This window comes from Caloenas nicobarica, chromosome 10 (assembly GCF_036013445.1).
Source record: "Caloenas nicobarica isolate bCalNic1 chromosome 10, bCalNic1.hap1, whole genome shotgun sequence".
NCBI classification, from domain to species: Eukaryota; Metazoa; Chordata; class Aves; order Columbiformes; family Columbidae; genus Caloenas; species Caloenas nicobarica.
The window spans coordinates 18,041,501-18,049,860 of NC_088254.1; the positions used below are offsets into that span (position 1 = coordinate 18,041,501).

Genomic DNA, 8,360 nt, shown 5'->3' on the forward strand with positions numbered 1-8,360 from the left:
ATATATCCTTTTTTTATGGTGTACAGCGTACCTGCTGACTTGCACTAACCTCACCTGTAATCCCTACAAAAATGGCAGTGCAAAGGTAAAAGGAAATGTTTCATGCATTACTGAAGTGTGGGCTGTGCTGACTTGGTCCAACACCAGAAAGTCCCAGTCCTACACTATCTTCATGCCACAGCCAGTCCACTGAATAATTAAAACATCAGCAGGTGCCTGCAAACAATTAGAGGGTAACCCACAAATGTGGACTCTTTTGGTACTAACACTGATTTAAAATTTCCAGCAGAGATAATGATCCCTACAGGAAATGTAAATGAAACTTATAAATACGTAACAGAAAATCAGGCCATAGCACAGTTAAGATTATTTCTTTAGGTGTATCATTGCTACTGGTGCTTCATTTTCTAGAAAGAAGGCCATGGTAAAAGTGCAATGATATAGCATTGTGAAACAGTGTTTGGAAGTTCGCTTGACCTTTCAGTCTTGGTACTTTCTATATTAATCCCATGCTGCATAAATTATAAGAGAGAAGATAAATATTTAGTTTCTTACTGTTCTGAACAAAGTCCCACAATGTTTTCTTTGCAGGCTGAAGCAATTGAGAGGCGACCAGGAAGGAGGCAGACAGCCCAGTTGTCTTCCCATGACACTGGTAAGACAGACTGCACATCTAATTGCAAAACCAGATAATAAGGAATGGAATTGCAGGCAGGGTTTTCAAAATTTTCAGGCAGACATAAATACAGGAAAGTGGAGGAAGGAAGGGAAATAGAAGACTAAGGAAGAGGATTTTATTCAGTTCACTGACACCGTGGTACCTAAATTTACTCTCAATTTATGGAAAGACTTTCAAAAGAGTGAAGGGGACTTTGCCCTCCCCTCAAATTAATATTCAGTACAAATTACTCTCAAGAGCTTTGAACATTTCACCACCAGGTATTTCAGAAAAGAAAAACAAAAAACCCTCTAAAACAAAACATGCAACTCAGAATCTGTTTTGGTTTGGTTTGGTTGTGTTTTTTTGGGTTTTGTTTTGGTTTGGTTTTTGTTTGTTTGTTGTTTTGTTTTTTCCCTCTCTGATTTATCAGCCTAAATTAGGACTGCTTGGTAGGAAAATTTTTCCCAGATGATTTAGATACACATAATGAATTTTCCTCTTATTTGCATCACACAGTTGTGTCCAAAAGCATTTCAAGAACCCAACAAAGTTGCCCAGTAGGTCTAATGGTTAACTCGAACAAATTACCCTGAGTAACATCAGTGCTTTCTTTAACTAATTTGTCCTTGGCTGTTGGCAGTAAGCTAAATCTCTGTCCTGAAGCTGCCTCTAAGTTCCCATGAAGTTTAGCTCCAGTTTTCGGCTTCAGCGGAAGCAGAAATTGCGCAGTGCAGGGACCATGAGTTAAATCACTATTGCAGATGATTGTAGATCTACAAGGGAAGAGGTCAAGGGTGGGTATTTGGTGTCACTTCTGAAACTGGAGGGACAATTTAAAGCAGAGAAGTGAGGAAGAAGAGAGAGAGCTGACTTAAAACTGATAGCCTGTAATTTCTAGGAAATTTGAAACTGACTGTTTAACTGTCTCTGGTTTTTACTGATCTTGCTGACAATCTGAACAGCCGATGTTATGGATTTCTCATTTTCCAGATTCTAGCAGAATTGACACACATCAAATAAACGTGCAGTTTTTGTATGGACCAAACTTGGAATTTGTAAGGTAAGCTCGTCTGAGTCTCCTTGCTTCTTAAAACCTCTTCGTTTCATTAAAATCACAATATACTGATAGTCCTGAGGCAAAAAGGACTTTAGAGCCTTTAGAGGGAGTCCTACACAAAGAGCAAGTGTGAAACTCTTAACGGTTATCTTGTCCCCTCATGGAGTGTTAATGGGATTTGCATTGATTCATTGATGGGAGATTACACTCCTTAGTGTCTTTGTCATTAATACTTATCGGTAAAATGTAGACATGTGGAAGGTCAATATCTCATCCATATCTTTTTTTCGTTTTGTTTTTTTTTCCCCTAATTTGGTTCCTAGTAGTTGGAAAAGTGGCCAGTCAGCGAACTGCAACAGGGGCTGTTAAAAGAGGCCCCAGCTACCAGCAGCCAAAAGGAAATTTTCAAAACATTGATTTTCACATGGTCGGCTCCATTTCTGCCTATACATACAATATCAGAACGATTAAAAAAAAAAAAAGTTAGACAAATATTTATACATACGACTAATGAGAACACCTGGCATAGCAGGCAAACAAGCTAATGGGAAAGAGATGGAATGGATGTGGATCTCCCAGTGTGTATCACATCCCAAGCAGCTTGTTTTCTCTACTGATGTCTCCTTCAAAGAGCCTTTTGCTCCATCGAATGAATGTGCTGGATCTACTGCCCTTGAAAACAGTTGGGTTCCCACTCTACCTCAAGGCAAAAGTAAAAGACACCTGCTTTGGAGGAAGGCTCATTAAAACCTTCAGGTACCAGCACTTTTGCAGAGATGTCAAGCAAGCTGGTGATGGCATCAGATATAGGCAGATGTCTCCTAGGACCTGGGCTGGCACCACCAATTTATCTCATGTTGCCCACAATATAACCATCACCTTATAAAGACTTTCATTTATTACTAGTGACTGGTGAACCTCTGGAGGTTTGCTTGGGACAAATACCAATTCAGCTGCCAAACCTTATCTGAACTATCTGAACCTCTCGTGTCTAAAAAAATTGGGCTGGAAATCTCATCAGATAAGGATTTACTCTGTGATTGACTGTAGTTATTGCTTCCAGATGGGCTAGAATTACTGACATTACTGCCCTTTCACTTGGTATTTGGTATATCCAATTCTGGCTCAGAACCTAGGAAAAAACTTTATGTATATTTTTTGGTCACTATGTTTTAAACTGATCTCCATTTTTCTAGTTTTAGTTCTTCGGTCTCCATTTCCTAATTGCTCCCGAGCTGAAATCTAGCTTTTTTCAGCAGATGGCCCATTGATTCCAGTGAAATCTTTTGACATTGGCCTGCTTTATTTTGGAAAGTCAAGAATAAAAGCAGGTAATCAGGAAGGATGAGAGGATGGTCATCCAACCGCATTAAAGAGAGCTGCTGAATGAAAAGCCACTATACATACAGATAACTGGAACTGTCTGCCTGAACTTTGACTTTTTTTCCCCCCCTTATGAAGTCAGATAAATAAAATATTCTGCTGAAAAGATGCCCACAGCAATTCAATTTCTAAATATTTCCTTTGATTATTTATAGTGTACTCAGATTTTAAGTGTAATATTCCATTCAGTCAAATAAGGTGGGGTTTTTTTTTCCCCCTTTCTTCGTTTCTTAGTTTGCTGACATTTTTTGGAAATTGTTTATTGATGCTGACTGACAACAGTTCCCACCTCCTTGGCCAGACTTTTTCTGAACAAGCAGAAAACTGGAAATTCCTTTGTCTTACTCTTATGGAATAAAAGAAAAGCTACTGTAGCAGTAAAAAAGAAACCAAAATCCTCCAGAAAGACAGTTTTGTAGGCAGCAGGGAAAAAACTGGGACTGATGGTGGGCCAGGACTCTGTGAGAATGAGAAACTTCACATCAGAAGTGCAAGGATCCAGAGAGGAGCTGAGATTGTTTGGATGGTTTTTCGGTGCCAAGTCTTTGCTTAGACCATGTAAGGGACCAGCAGATGCATCAGAGGGATTGGGATAAAGAGGCAACAGAAGTTGTTAGGTTTGAAAAAGCAAAGCGTATCCTACAAATGAGGAGGAAAAAAAAAAAAGTCCATTACTGTAAATCTGTGATATGTCCACAAGCGCCATGTGATTTTAATGACACAGCATCTCCATGGAGGGTCACCTAGTGATTAGGAAGGGAGGAATTCCCAACTGAGAACAGGTCAATGGTTCTGCTCTTTCTCTAGCCAGTCTCTGACAGAGCCAGTTTTCAAAGATGAACTGTGGAGTCATTTCCCAAGGGAAGCGGTGGAAGTCCCATATCAGGAGACTTTTACAACTAGATCAGACAACACACTAGAAAATGTACTGTAGCTGTAGTGAGCGATTCTGCATCAGCAGGGAGATGGATTGAATGATCTAATATGGCTCTTCCATCTGCAATTCCTGTGAGTCTATGAATCACATTTCTGCGTGGCAATGCAGCCGAGTAAATACAGTGCAGAGCAAAACCATCAGCTATCTTGGTATCTCTATAACAGTAACATGAGTAAATTAGGCAGACAAATTCCAAAAAGGGATATATTTGACTCTCTGGTTCTAAATGCATCTGTTCAAACTGGCTATAGTACAGTATGTTACTGCTAATTCCTAAGTGGTTCAGGCTGGATAACAGGATATTTTGTGTCAGGTATGCTATTAGCAAAGAACTAAATGATTATTAGTTCACATTTTGTTGTACAGAGCTAGTATTACCTAACTCAGCCAGCACATTTTGGATCAATACAAAGAGTGACCCAGCTATCTATAGCCTCTGTGAATTTTAACTTTAACCGTATGGAAGTATCTTGCAAAAGTAGACTATAAAAATTGAAAATATGTCAGTTTAAGACACAAAGTATCTTATGACTGGAAAAAAAACAAGGGTGGAAGGATTGAAACATCTTATTACTAGACAAATGTGCTTCAGCTCAAGCCTGAATCTGTGCCCAGATGATACGGACATAAATGAATTCATGGACACGGGTGGGTGTCAAAGCTAACCAGATGTCAGACTAACCAAACATTTCTTTTGTGCGCCCAACGAAGTCCAGTGGGTCAACTAGGCTTAGAAAGACCTCTAACTTTGTTGATGATGTGAAAGGGAAATATCAGACTTCACCTTTAACAGTAATCACTACTGAACAGAATTACGTGAAACATATTTGCGTGATACTTCTATGGAAATAAGGGTCATATACATAGAAGTGACACAGTTGACAAAAACTCCAGTGTTTCACTCTGATACATTCACTTAACGGAATAAATTTCTCTAGCGGTCAGGGAGATCCTTTTAGCTATTTTTCATAAATCAACAGGAAGATAAGTGTTTATGACCTTGTTCTTTTTATTCTGGTTGCAAACTCCTACAACCGCAACCACCAAAGGTTTATTTTTCTCATCACTACTCAATCCCTCCCATCTCAGCTGTGATCTTTCCACGGCCCTTCTTAACTCTCTTCATTAAGTGTTTCTGCATTTCATAGGTTTGTAGTGTGATGTTTCTGCCACACTTGAAGGATCATATTTGACAAAAAAAGCCTTGTCCCCCTAACTGGCTTCTGAGAGTGCAAGAAGGAGTCACCTCCAGAGCATCACTTCTAATGGTGGAGCCCTGCATCACTAAAAGATTGAATTAGAAAGATAAACCTTAGATTTCTGAGATGTCTTGACATGACGTTTGAAATTCTTCCACCTCAGGTGCAAACAGTATGATTTGGGAAGAGTGATTATTACTGCACACATACCTGTCGATGTAGATCTGTCCGTGTAGACCTGTGCTTACAGCATGTGCAGCACATCTGAACAGAAGTGCTAGACATTTATATGAGACATCAATCAAGATTGTATGCCTACATATATTTGTGTGCGTATTCTAACCACACCATTGAATTTGCAGGTTTTCAGTTGTGAACAGGCCTTCACGAGAACCCTGACTGACTATTCATGAAGATACTGGAGAATTCAGCATCGTGACATTTAGACCTGTTGATTTATTCATTCCGAACTGCGGCACCATTTCTTCACTATTCTTCATTCATTTTTCCCCTTGTTTAAAAAGTTTCATCCATCCAGTCATAAATAAGTAAGTAAATAAATAAATAACCAGCACCTGGCTTGGGTAACCAATTCCACACCTTTCTGGAGAACGAAATTGAACTGTTTATAAATAAACCATAAGGTGAAATGTGTTTGCATAAACTATTTGATAAACACTTAGGAAAAGAGCTATTGGGAAAAACATCCATCTTCATAATTTTCACTGTGAAAATGAAAAACATTTTTGGGGAGGGGAAATGTTCTCACCTTTTCCTCTATTTTTGCACTGACTCGGTATAAAATCTATCAACAGAAAATATTGAAATTAATAGGAGATTACTGTCTGAACTTCATAGTTTAAAAGCTTTTCCACTAATACTAAAAAATGAATTGGTCACCTCTATTACTTTTGAGGGGGATTGTCTCAAGGTTTGGCACCTGATCTGGACAAATCAGCAAAATCCCTTTGACAATCGAAGGAAAGAAACAGGCTCCTTTCCAGGACTAGCCAGGCCAGCCCAAGAAATACTTCATACCACCTACACCTGCAGAAGGTGATATGAAGAGCTATGGAGAGACAACCTGTACAAGTAGCTTTGACATCGAGCTTTTGGTTGTCTAAAGCTGGATTAGATGAATACCCCCATAAAGTCCTATCAAACCAAGATAACATTTGTTTCTGATGTTATTTACAACTGTTAGTCAACTGCCAAAGGACATATGAACATCAGAAAAACTATATCTGCATGAATCCAGTAATAACAAAATGCAGCATCTTTGCCACAGCTACAGAACAAATGCCAGCATTTAATAATTACATGTGTATATTTATATTATAACTGGTTTGTACTTGGATTTACTAAAAAGGAATCTATAATTACAACAAACTTTTTTTTTTTTTTTTTTTTACAAGTTTGGGGCAAAACCGACTGCCAAAACTGCAGAACTCAGTACAGATTTTTATTACCTGTAAATTTCTGGATTAGGCAAGGTGTACGCTGAGAGGTTTGTACTACAATATAGCCCCTAAACTTAAATGTTGTGACATTAGCAAGTAGCTTATAATTAAAGTATGTTGCCATTTCACCAGGCTTTCATTTATAGGAGAAAGTGCAAACTCTGTTCTACGTGAACTTTAGATACATCCAACTTTTTTCTTTGTTCTTTTCTTTAAAGCTTTGCAACAAATGCATCTCCATATGCTTATATTAGTTAATCTAGTATTAAACATATTGGCTGTGCAAAATGTTGGCATGCATTAATAAATGTTTTCATTTTTTTTTTATTCTTTTTTTTTTTTCCCCTTACTTTAAATTCTTCCTTTGACTACACAAGCAACAGCTGTCTAGCTTCCTGTTCAGTACTGGATCTAATGCCTCTACAGAAATCTAGGTCAAAACACTTGGAATGCATGAATATCAAACAGAGTTTTCAAAACAGCAAATGAATACATCTTTAACTGGTGACATTTTCCTGTAGCATATGGCTGCAAGCTCAAGGGACTGCATGCTTTTTTGATGAATATGTTCCGTCAAAAACTAAGGAATGGCAGTGGGCTTATATCACCTTCTGTTTTGCCTTATGAAATGATAATGCAAACTCATAAATGGATACTACTATCACAAGACTTGTGCCTTTTGTGCAATCCCAAAGTAGTACAAGGCCTAGTGGTTAAGAGCCTAACTCTTTGGTCATGTTAAAGTATAAAAGATGACTGTCAAAGATGTTTTTTTGTAAAGCACTTGCCCATGTCACAGAGGGCATAAGATTACCTGCATTTCCATACCAGTGAAAAACAGCAACATACGGTAACAGGAACGAGATACAGATTAATTCTAAAATTCTGTGAAGACATTAAACCACGCATATAATTTCTGCAGAAGAATGGCATGATGTAACAAAGGTAATATGAATTTAGTTTATCTTGCCAGCACAAATATGCAGGGAAAGTTGTACACTTTTAATGATAGAAATAAGAGAATAAAAGTATAAACTAAAATTAAAGTGCTGGCATCTCAATAAACCCCATATCAACACTAAAGTGACAGTCCAAAGAAAGCTGCTCTAACAAGCTTGTCTGTTATTCTCCGAGAAGAAAGGATGGGTTTGGCAGCAACACCAGAGCCTGTTGAATAATTAGCCAACTACCAATTCTGACCGGTAGGAAACGATGGAGCTATTATTTCTGATCATGTATTCATCTTCTCAAGTAACAAAGCAAACAAACAAACAAAAATTAATGCCTAATATCTTTTTAGGTAAAAAAATCATCTAATTAAATACTCTCAAATATTCCATAAGATGTAGGGCTGGAAGCACAGAGTGACTCACTCACTGGACTTGCAGGAGGTTGTGCAGGGGTTTAAAATATGATTGTGGCCAAGGTCTTAGTAGGTTCTGATCTCCAATACCCTGCAGGATGTAGTGGGGGAAAAAATTACGAATTCAGGCTCTATTTAAAGCAGCCAAGAGTTTTTTCCCATGTTGACACTCAGAGCAGATGTGGGAGTTGAGTCCATCTAGATAAGCTATGATTATATGAAACTGAGTTGCTGAGTATGTGTCAGAGCTTCCTGTATATTGTGAAGTCTCTTTTCAGTTATGTGGATAGATCCTCTCAC

The 8,360-nt window shown here is 38.2% G+C and overlaps 1 long non-coding RNA gene across 1 annotated transcript; it reads left to right on the plus strand.

The window, feature by feature from the left end:
- The first annotated feature begins 596 nt into the window (after positions 1-596).
- Positions 597-5,764, plus strand: LOC135992317 (uncharacterized). Its single transcript, XR_010606720.1, has 3 exons — positions 597-655; positions 1,652-1,721; positions 5,600-5,764. It is a non-coding gene; the product is annotated as an uncharacterized LOC135992317 (long non-coding RNA).
- Positions 5,765-8,360: the final 2,596 nt, after the last annotated feature.